Here is a 12,259-nt window from a genome sequence, read left to right as displayed (position 1 = left end):
AAAGTTAAAATCTGAGCCTTTAAACTAGCAAGAGCAGCAATAGCTCAAAAGTATGGTAGTCACAACTGAAAAATAGAATATTAAAAATACAGCAGCTACAGTGTAATTGCCACTGATAATTGTGATGGGTGCTGATTCTGCTCCCCCTGCTAGAGGAGCTAAATGAGTTATTGAGTTATCATTAAGAAGAAAATTGAATACAAAATACTGTTGTGTGCAGGAGACATTTGATTGACATTTATCATGTGCCAGATGAAAAACTGAGATTCTGGATCAAATCCTCCCGTTGCATAAATGGATTTTGTCCCTGCAAACTAAATGGAAATATACGTAATTACACCCAAAAGAAAGTCAATCCTTCCAGCCTGTACATATTGAAAAGACACTTTAATTCAAATTCTTTATATTCCAGAAATATTTCCATCATTGATGTGACTCTTCTGGGGGCAGCAGAAAAATTGTATTTTGTCCACACCTGGTCACAATAATAGTTGTGAGGCCACAACTACACAAAGCAGACATCTAAGGTAATATTTACTAAGTAAATGCACATTTCCATATTTGAACTACTCTCTAGAGGCTTCCTTTATAATTACTGGGAAAAAGAAACATTCTCAGTTGTGATTTTTCTTATGCTAAAACAGGCATGTAAAATAGGTCACAAGAACTGCACCTTAAAAGTGCCATTTCTCTTCACGAATAAGACAGAACTCTGGATGGGTCACTCAAAAGCAGATGTTTATAGTTAGATGAGATTCATTGAGTCCCAAGAATTAGAAGAGATGCAGACGGAGATTATGTTAATGCTTCTTAACAGCAATTACCCATGTTATGAGGTATAATCGACTGTGGATTAAATGAAAAACAAGCTTAATGTACCTTTGTCTTCAAGTCCATCATAGTCTTGTTCCTTCTGGTGGGAAGTAATACATCAGTGATGGTATACTGATATTTAATATGACAATTTGTGACAAGAGTTGAGTATCAGTTCTGTAATGCCCCAATTAACATATTTTTTCATCATCACAGTTCATCTTAAATGTCTACATTAAATATTAGGAAAACAGGATCTGCCTCATGTTGTAGAGAATTGCAATAGAGCTGTTTAGATTAGTATGAATAAAAATGTATGGGGGTGGGAGCACCGTAAGGATCACACGGCAGGAGGAGGGCTAGAAGAATGACATGTGTTGATGTCACTTAGATCAGGAGGTCATCAAGATCCCAGCACATCTCCATGTTTCTTCTCAGGATACCCAGACTGGGAAACAAAAGATAGTGAGTAAATCCTGATGACTCAAAGGTGGGACAGGATGCAGAGACTAATCCTTGTCAGTTTACGAGGCAAACAAAAAAGGCATATCCAAAATCACCAACCTAAGAAGAACCCAGAAGTTGTGAACAGAAACTAAGTGGTTTCTCTTGTCCCCTCTGTCACCACAGGGAATCTCAGTCTGCCTGCCTGCACACCAGCATCTTTGTGCACCAAGCGTAGATTAAATATTTGGACATAAGTGTTTTGGTGTTGCACACGCTCGTGGAAATACGTGGATGAATGAATGAAATCAGCTTTGTTTTAAAATATAGTCACCTTCCTCTTTCTAAGGTCTCCCACTGAAGTCTGCTGTGCCGTTGCTACAACGCTGCAGCGTTATTTCTGACAACATATTTCTCCATCTCTGTCAAAAATAGTTCCTCATCAACCTAGGTCCACAGTTTTCTTTCATGTCAGTAAATATCCAAGAGCAGGAATTATTTCACACTACTGTAACACTCAAGACTTCATGAGCATTACACCAGATATTTGGAGGCATAGATAGGAAAAGATTCCAGTCCTGTTTAACTTTAAATTTCAGACTAGCAGCATGACTAAACTCACAATTATATTATTTCACCTGGGTGACTCTGAAGAGAAAAATGGACAATGACAAACCCTATCATAGAAAATGCTGAATCATGAGAGACAGGTTGGTTTACAACCAGTTGTGTTCCACAGTTCTGTGAATGAACAGGTTGAAATCTGGCACCCACTATAAGAAAGAAAAATGAATACTTGGGTATATTATTCACTTAAAAGAAAAAGAGCCAAGCCCTTTGCTGGCATAAATTGCCACAGCTCTATTGATTTCAAACAAGAGCTGATTTGCATCAGATGAACATCCAAGCTGTATTTTATAACATACTTGATTTTGATTAATTGTTATTACAGTCCTAAGTAGGATTTTTCATTGCTCATTTTTTTTCAGCACCATACAGGAAAATAAAACAAAAAGCTCTGCCACTGTACTCTTTAGTCATAAGACAATTAATAAATCTTTTCATAATTTAAAGAACATTAGACTTGATGTTCTCAGTTGACTTTTCCGTGATAGGTGAGAAACCACATCTCCTACACTCACCCATGTGGACTCAATAAGGTTGTCTGTGTTCAATTTTCTGACACTTCTTTCACCAGTGTGCTAGGTCATCAGGAACACTTCCTAAACAGAAAGCCCCAAATGGACACTTCAAATGTCTGGACAGAATGGAATGTGGTTTCCTATATTAGCGGTATAGAGATGGCTGTACGAGCCACCTGAAAAACTCTTACATTCATTGTTCAGGAGTATTATTCATGCAGCAGTCTGGGCCTCCATTCTTCTGTTACCCCTGCCTTTAATTTACATATCATTATTATTCTTCCTTAGACATATATATATTAAAAAAAAAAAACACCTTATTCTGAGTATTCTCTTCCTATGTAATACATGCCAGGTTTGTTTTTTTTTTTCTTGATCTGTCAATGATTTTATGGTTCATTTCCTTTCCTTCTGTATTAAAATAGTAGCAACATACTGGACGTTTGGGAAAGTCATATCTGTAGGTTGTTATTCTACATATATGTGAAGGTAAAGGGAATGGGAAACTAAAGGACAGGAAGGAAGGAAGGAAAATACAATTGAGAAGCAGAGGGGGAGAGAGAGGAAGGAAGGAAAATGGGCATCTGCCCCATGGCTGGAGGAATCAACACATCTGACTGCACTGCAAAACTGAGCTGACTGAATTGTAGATCAAAGCGCAAGTCAAGAGGTGTTTTCTTCAGTCAGTTCTCCTCTACAGACACTCTTGTGAATAACAAGCATGTTTACATCTGAAGTTTTTCTCATTTTTTTCAGTGGCTTCACCCTGAATACATCAACATCCTTCATCTCATTCTATTATGGTGCAAGATACCTGCCCCCCTCTTTGATTTAAAACACATTTTGAGTTATGTCACGAGTCTGTTCTGGGCTGGCCAGTGTCATGATCTCTTCTGACTTCATATGCCAAGCAGCCTTGGCCTACATTTACACTTAGAAGATCTTCTGAAAAATACATCTATACAAAAAAAAACCCAGTAGTTTTGGTAGTTCAGAATTTAAGTTATTCTCTGTGAGTAGGTAATTCACACCTTTACAGAAAGGTGCTATAGAATTTGCTATACGATTATAAAATGCTATATGATTCTAAAGTAGACTAGAAGATCCTTTAGTAGGGAGTCTATGCCCTGTTATATTTTATGGCCTCAGCACCTTCACAGTGATAAATCCTGACTGATTCAAATGGTCATATAAAAGGGTATTTGCTTCAGCAAGCTACCTATAAAATGTGTTACGGTTCCAAAATCAAGCCCTATTTTCAGCCGTAAACATGTATAGAGATTGTAAATTTGGTTCTGTCATCTTGAAGACAGGACCAGCAAAATATTCCATAGTGTAATACGTATTATGGGAGGAACTGCTTGATCCCAACTGTTAAAGAAATGAAAATCTGTTCTTTCATAAGGGTGTACAAGCCTAATATAATGACTATGAAAGAAAGCTCAGTAAACACTGATTTACTCCTGAGGGCTATTAATATTTTCCCATACATCACCATGTAGGTCTGAAGCCATTATTTTTCATAGGATCACAGGGAAAATCAGATTGGAAGGGACCTCGGGAGGTCTCTAGTCCAACCTTCTGCCCAAAGCAGGGTCAGCTCTGAGGTCACACCAGGTTGTGCAGGGCTTTAGTCAGTCTGGTCAAGGAAAACTCCAGGAACGGAGACTGCACAACCTCTCTGGGCAACCTGCAAATCTCTCTTGTTTCCACTTATCCCTGCTGTCTATCATCCTCCAACTTCTTTAGCTGAGGCTTTTCTGTTGGTTTGTGTGTTGTCATAGCTATGTCTTAATCCCTAAATTGGATTTATATTAGTGCACCTTAATGCCTGTAAAAAGTCCTGGTGATATTAATGAGATTATGTCCAAGTACAAAGGGATCCATATCAGTCCTGTTGTGGGACTGCAGTCTTTGCAGACTTTTTCTGTAAGCAAAGGAGAAGAAATACTAATTAAAAAGAAAAAAAAAAAATCAGACAATTTTAACTTCTCATTTAAGTGAACACATTTTCTGTAGATCTCACTTGCTGAAATAAAAACACACAAAAACCCCACAAAAACCTCTTTGTTAGATACATAATTTAACAAAGCTGAGTTAGTAAAAGAAACTGGAACAGTGCGTGTCTTTAAAACAGACCAAGTTGAATCTTGAGGGGCTTTATATGATGCAGTAATGATCTACCTAGAATTATATGAAATTTTCTATTACCTTAGCAAAATGTCATATCAGTATGCTAGCTTATCCCACATATTTTAAGACAGAGATAGGCAAATAAATGAAAGCAAAATTGGAGACTATAACATAAAAATAGAGAAAACAGGAGTCTAATATATACTGTCAGATAAAAGGAGCCTGAAGGGAGATGATAAAACAGTTTAACTACCCTGAAGAAAGTAATATCAAGGAATGAAGAGAATTATTCACACTACATAGGGAGAGTTAAACCAGCTTGTGTTTATCAGGACCTGCAAGTTTTATACAATAAAATATTTGGGCAAAACAATATGAACACTTTAGAGAACAATAATTTGTAACTGGGACTCCAGCAGGGAGAACACACACCTGAGGTTTCTTGAGACCTTTGCCCTCTTGCTGGTCAACCAGTTGGTCCCTGTGCCCTCAGGTGTCTCCTTTCTCAATGGCAGGGTCCTCTCACTACAGTCCCTTGCCACCCACACTGATCCCCTTGGATGGCTGGATCTCAGTGCAGTCCTGTTCTCTCCTCAGCAAAAACGGGGTTAATTGGGGCCCACACAGGTCTCAGCTATAACAGAAACATCTGTGAGAGCCAACGTGTTTCAGATAAGGCTATTTTGAAAGCATGAAGGCTGCCACACATCTTCATTGAAGACTGGACCACAGCCTCACCATGATTAACGGCGGAACCCCACTGCACACTCCCTGCTAAGTTGTGCCTGTGCCAGTAGACCAAAAGTTCTGCCACTGAGGATGTGATGCCCAGACCACATGTATTTCAGGGGGTTTCCTTCAGACTGCTTTTAGCCCAGTTCAATCTCCTGCATGCTCAGTACCATCTAAAATGGGCTAGGGGTGCTCCTGAAGTGCCTCTTCCAGCCCGGTTTCACCTGAGATGGTTCTAGCTGAGGTGCTCCAAGACCACTCTGAGCCAAAGCACAGAAACTGGGGATGGTTGGGAGGTTCACTTCAAAAGTGCACTCTCAATCCAAATTAAAATGCTAACGGAGATGAAGCCAATGGTTCAGAGTTTCCAGGCAATTGCCTCCTTAGCCCTCTTCAGGTAGGTCAGAAAAATCTGGGCTTTCTTCCCAGTATGAAGCAGTTTTCTTTCTGTATTTTTACATTTGTGTTATTCACTGTTGCATTCCACGCTCTGTATGCAGTATCGTTTCGATCAACGATTTTCAAACTTTCCTGCTTTCCTGTACCTATCTTTTTCATTGGAAATGGCAGCCCATGTATATCACATTTAAACAATAAGCTTGCCTTCCCCTCATACCTTCTCCAGTGCCAAGGAGCTCCAGGAAGGAGCCCAAAGATCTCCTGAGATTCAGAGGCCCCTGGAAGGAAAACATTGCTTTAGATTACCCATAGAACAAAGGAGACAGGAAACAGCCCATGACAGTAACGCAGAACGTATGAACAGTGCCCTCCGTCTGGAGAGGTAACTATGCCTTTTCAAATGCTCTACTACTCCGTGCCACTGCATCTCCCCCATACGGTTCAGGATTAAATCAAAACAATCATACAAGGGAAAGAAAATTCCACATATGCTATAGTCAGATGAAAAAAATGTCCTTTTGAAAGCTCAGCATCACAGATCGTCTTTGATTATAAAGACATTTTATTAGTTACCGTGACTCAGAATCAGTTGCAATAATATGGAAGATGACAGTATAACCAAAAAATAAAAGAAAATGAAGGCAGGCATTGTCTTCATTATTCCTTTATACTGTAATATCTTCTACTGGATAAATCAAGTGGATTTTAGAAGCTGTGTGTTACAGCACAGATTCATTTTTCATAGCTTTCATAGACATTTTTCTGCATTAAGCAAACGACTGCCAAATAAAGGCTAAACTGTGCTTTTGGAATCAAGCCATCCCTCAAGCAGCTTTGTATGAATCACACTGTGTTTATTGGTAGCCTCAGACAAACAAGCAGTAGCCCCAACTAATGACAACAAACATAATAAAATAGCTATGCCTCATTACTTCTGGAAAAGGGGACAGAGGTAGTAGCATACCCGCATTCCTGCCCATTCTGATGTTACGCTGATGTTTCTGTCACTGCCGGACAGGACAGACGTCCTTTCCCAAATCATTTATTCAGAAAGGTGTGCCTAACCAACAGCAAGTAAATTAAGTATGACAAAGGTTACCTGGATTTAATTCCTTGCCTTGACAAAGACTTCCTGCGTGACTCAGATAAGTAATTTTTCTGTCTTTCTGTTCCCAGGCATTATGTATGGAAATAGTTACTTACTTCAGTGAGTATTAAGAAAATGTACATTGTACATTGCAAGAGGCAAGAAGAGCCAGGGAGTTCAAGATCTTTCCCATATGGGATGAGTCTAATTGTTTTGAGAGATGCTACATACAAGCACAATAGCGTGGTTATAATAAAAGATCCTCATTCATTATTATAATTATCTTCCCAGGCATACATGGAAAAGATTATACCCGAGTAATATTTCATAATATTTTTCTTTAGAGCCTGAGAAATCCTTGGGATGTTGAAACACAAGTGCCAGCATTCCTTTCCCAAATCAAGACCGAATACACTGGATTTAGTGCAGCAGCACCACCTGTCGGTACATTTATCACCAACTTATCAAAACAGCAAATAGAAAATTATGAAAGCAGATCATGAAATGAAATGCTATGATATAATTTGCAAACTATGCCTTCAACTGTATCATTGTACTGCCAAAACCAACGTGTGGCATTAGGATCACATCAACAGGTGCCCGTTGGGGCACCCATTAGGGCCACACAACTGTTCTTTCACACAAACCATTGTTTTATTATAGGCAACATTTTCTTGAGTCAGAGTTTCACATTTGTTACTGTTGGCAATTCTGCAGCAGTAAAGGCTGTCTAATATGCACAGAAGCTTCATATTAAAATCAGGGGGGTTCTTCAAAGTAACTATGCGTAGAAAAGAGTGTTCCTGGAAGAGGCAAAGCCATCGTAAGTGGCAAACAGTTTATCAAGCTGTCAGCAGTGTCAGTTCTGGCTGCGAAATCTGAAAGAGCAGCAAATGTAAGGTTAACGAGCGATTATTACTTCAGGAAGGGTGGCATTCACATAACTGTGAAAACAGGGAACTCTCACAGCTCTTACTGATGAGATTGTTTTTCCAACGTGGAATAATAACTCAAATTACTAGAAGATTGTAAGAAAAATACACATCTCATCACCTTAAGTTCAGACACAGGCTGTAGTGTGCAGATAAATATTTTGCTTGCTGCTATAGTTTTCTATGGGGGTGTTAAGCAGGGATTGTGGCACACAGCAACAAAGGCAAATGACATGGAGAGGAAACTGCCATCAACTGCAGAGAACTGAGCAAAAATCTGGGAGGAAATCCCCAGACGATTCCACCAAATAAACTCAAAATTAAGAAAATCTGTTTTCAATCTAATCACATATAATGTCTTCACCTTTTATATTGAGTGTGTCAGCCTTTCTAGAGCAAGAACAACCTCAGGCAGATGCTGTCATGCTCAGGCTACACTGTGCAGTTCACACGTGTCCGTTGCCCAGAGGCGTATCCACCACTGCGTATTACTGCAGGGCGCTGTTCTTGTTTAGGGCTTGACCTATGCTGCTGAGACCATCCTAAGGCAGACCTGACCATCCTACCACTTGTTCTCCAGTCAAGCATCCACTCAGAACAGCTCTGCGGTCTTCTACTGCCAGTACAAGCTCAGTGCGCAACGCCCTTGCATCCACTGAGGTCTGTTCTCCAACCACAAGTGTCTGAAGACAAGGATCTCTGGCTTCTCTTAAATAAAAATGTTGATATTTTGGTTTAGATCTGTAGTAATTGATTGCCTACTCATACACTGTACGTAATGACTCATTATTTTTATTATGGATTTAACCTTAAACAGCTGGTCACACAACTATTCACATACTGCTTTGGAGATCTGTCAGTCTAGCCAGCAAGCTTAAATTACAAGTACCCTGGTTTTGCTGGTCTTACTTCTAATTACTCATGCCAGAAACATTATCCGTGTCAGTAGTTTCAGCACTTAGTTTCTCATACCGGTCACATATGATCAATTGCACAGCTTTCCTCCTTTTTAAAATTTCCCACTGACTGACACATCCATTTATTTACAGTTAAATGGACACAGGCTACAGATCTCACTTCCACCCAGTGCTACAGGATAAAGGATATGAACAGTGTGGAGGACAAGCAGCAGCTGGGTCTTCTCATTCCTCGCGTGGTCCCTCATTGACAGCAACGGAAGAATATTTCAAAGGGGTCCGCAGAAGACACTCTACATAATGTGTAGTTTTCAACTTCTTGCTGCAACAGAGTTTTCATTTCATTTCTAGGAAAGTGACTCTACAGAAGGTTTGTACCTTCCGGCCTCTTTGCAAGAAAAGCGGTGTTCGTAGCTCTCCAGATGGAAGCATTACTTCCAAATAACTGCATTGACATTTTCTTCTTTGCCCTCTTACTCTCCTGCCACAACCACATTAATAAGTCAGTAAGAGCAGAAGTTACAGACCAAGATGTTTCAGATGACTAATAGAGTTCAGATACCCCAATTAATTTGGTGTCCAATAAAAGGCATCTTAAAAGAACCTCAATTTTTCAGCAAATAGTCATTCAGCATTTTATGAAGATAAAATAACATTCCATAATCTCAAAGGCGGTGGCAAGTACCAAATTAAACCAAACAGGAACATCTTTGGATTTCATTAGGATTTCTCACAAAAGAGATAAAGGAATTATGTATTACTGTGTTTATCTAGAAACTATGCTTTTGTGCATTGCGCAGTTGAAAGTGCAGTCACTGTGCACTTCAGTACTACGCTGAACTGAACTCCATATTTGCAAAGCATTTTTGAGTAATGTGGTCTTTTTTCCCCTTTTTTAATGAAATAGAAAGATCATGTACTGTTTGTAACAGTACTGAGCACTCCACTAATAGCATAATTTCTTTTGCATCATCCTTCAACTGTCTTTGATTTCATATTGTTTGGATTCCCCAAAATAAACATTTTTTCTCCTTCTTTTGAGATGAAACTGTTAAATACAGACAGTGAACTGGTATGCAATATGGTAATGATCTTTAAACATATTCCTAGGAAATGTATTATTTATAACACAAATATTTGTATTTTCAGCAAATAAGTTCATTTTGGGTTAACTCCCTCCTAGCTTATGCCTCAACAGAAAACAGGGCTGCTGGCAAAACTACTCTGAGGTTTTTCAAATGCCCAGGTCTTAGGATGTAATCCACAGACAATTTTCTCTTTGGTATCTTTGCGATACCTACATTTTTGCCTAAAAGACACCTCATCTGTGAATATGCTGTCCCTGTATATGAGCAAAACAGATGTTTGAACTTACCTCAATATCTTGGCATGTTTTCCACATAGTACATATATGTTGGGTCTTTTTAACCATGCTTTCTATATCTATATTCTGCACCTGTATTGATATCTGTATCTACTCATTATTCGCATTTTCTGCCATCTTTTGCTCCTTTTTAAATCAGGTCATTCAGTATCTTAATCACTGTAATTGTTGCGGTTTCATTACCAATTCCATACATACTGTCCTATACATACTGCCCCAAACAATTTTGTATTTATACAAGGAGAGAAACAGACACAACATAATGCTCCGTTATTATAATCTTGGGAGAATGTTTGTCTCTGTCAGAACTTCAGCAAGAGGAGACTAAGAAAGCCACAGTCACTCTAAAAAGCTGCTAATTTTAAAAAGACTGCCAGTCACAAAATTATAAGAGTGTCAGGGCTTGCTCTGGGGCTCTCCCTTTTTATTTGATTTCCTGCACTGTTCCAGCAGCTCCAGCCTGCTTGCCCTATAATCCAGCCAGGAGACTGATGCTCTCTTGAACTGCTGTTCCTGTTTACTGATACGTAGATCAAGCACAGAATGCTTTTATTTTTCTAGCTCATTTTATCATGCTGACTCTTCCTAATGTCACATTAAAACTCTGCTTTGTCCATTTCCGAACTGCCCACTAAGTTAAAAAAAGTCCATGACTATAGTTACCATAGAAACTATCTCTAAGATACAGAACAATTTCTTAAAGAAATCTGCAGAGGAGTATTGAGTATCATCAGAGCCATGATACAATGGTTCAGAGTGAAATGCAGGACGGGCTGTGCTCCAGAGCCTGAATTCCTCACAAGTGTCTCTCCGTGAAGGGTGTCTGTCACGGAGGCACCCCAAGGCTAATTTAAGGGACAACAGGGTGCAAAACAACTTTTATTAAACCGGTGAGAAACAGGGTTTTAGCGCTCCAAAAGTGACTTAAATATAGGTTCGGGTATCAGTTGAGGAAAATTATTAAGGGGCAGCAACTGGTACAACAGGCGGTCCACAGAGTGCATGCACGTGGCTTCACCCAAAACAATGCCGGAACCACCCCCGAGTCCCAGAGGAGTACACACTTGCCTGAACACGTGCGGGATTATTCTTAAAGAGATAAAGGTAAAGCGTACGCTCGCGATTCCGCGAGCGTAAATTTATAATACACTCGCAATTCTGCGAGGGTTAATTTACTTACACGTGTGAATGTGCACGGAATACTACACGTGCTTATGTGGAAGCACGGGAGGAAAATCACTCGCGATTGTGCGAGGATAAATTTATAATACACTCGCAATTGTGCGAGGAAATAAAGTTACACTCGCGATTGTGCGAGGAAATAATTTAAAGTACGCGTGCAAATGTGCACGGAATATAAATACACTCACGATTGTGCAAGGGTTTTACTCACACACGTGGCGGGAAGGCAAGCGGGGTCTCCATCCCGGGGAGGAGGGGTCTCGGCGGCAGGATCTTCCTCGTGCTCCGAGAGACCGGCGACAATGGGCCCAGTCTCGACGAGGGTCCTGTTTTTATACTGGCTGATCAGACCTGACTGTAGGCATTCTAGAAGCTTCTCTGCACCCCCACACCGTGTGTGGGGCGCCCCTGAAGCCTCCAAACATCCCCCACACTGGTCACAGGTGCCCAGCGGCTCACTGGCGCCTCGGCAATCCCTTCTCCTAATGGCCCTGGCCAGGGTGCTCTGGGCCAAACAAAAGAAGCTGTTAGCCTCAAGTAGCAGAGAGAGGGAGATGTGCCTACTCCTTCCATACTGAAGGAGGTGGGGGAGAGAGGGGGGTTTGCATTCTGCCACAGTGTCTTTGCTGGAATGGCTATTCACAGTGAAGTGACTTACCTGTGGGTCACACAAGTATCACAAGTTCATCATAAAAGAGTAAAACAAAGTAAAAAAAAAGTTATCATTACACTTGTTAAGAGTATGACTGGGGTGCTGCATCAGTCCCAGCCGATGGAGAATACGTTCTGCATTTGCGTTCAGATCTGTGAAAGAATGACAGAATTCCTCTGGATGGAAATAATGTGTTATCTGGTCTTCTCATGGGACTGACAACTTCCAGTCTTGCGATGCTACGAGCAAAACAAATCTCTCGTCATTTCAGCCCATAAAAGGCTCCCTTTGGCATTAAAAAGTCTGTAAAAATCATAATTACAATTGCAAAAAAAACAGAGACAAAACCCAAGTAACAGATCGTACACGCATTCCCGACACATGACATCCCAGGCATAAGTGCAGACACTTTTCTACTCAAAGATGCTGCCAAATGAAAAAA

At 40.2% G+C, this 12,259-nt stretch overlaps 1 long non-coding RNA gene across 1 annotated transcript; it reads right to left on the bottom strand.

Moving 5' to 3' along the window:
* Positions 1–737: 737 nt before the first annotated feature.
* On the bottom strand, positions 738–11,461 carry LOC139826827 (uncharacterized). The gene is made up of 3 exons (XR_011736979.1): positions 11,377–11,461; positions 5,881–5,941; positions 738–4,326 (listed from the first exon to the last, which is right to left on the bottom strand). It is a non-coding gene; the product is annotated as an uncharacterized lncRNA (long non-coding RNA).
* Between the last annotated feature and the right edge of the window lie 798 nt (positions 11,462–12,259).

Source organism: Patagioenas fasciata, chromosome 1 (genome assembly GCF_037038585.1).
Source record: "Patagioenas fasciata isolate bPatFas1 chromosome 1, bPatFas1.hap1, whole genome shotgun sequence".
NCBI classification, from domain to species: domain Eukaryota; kingdom Metazoa; phylum Chordata; class Aves; order Columbiformes; family Columbidae; genus Patagioenas; species Patagioenas fasciata.
This window is presented reverse-complemented; position numbering and strand designations above follow the sequence as displayed.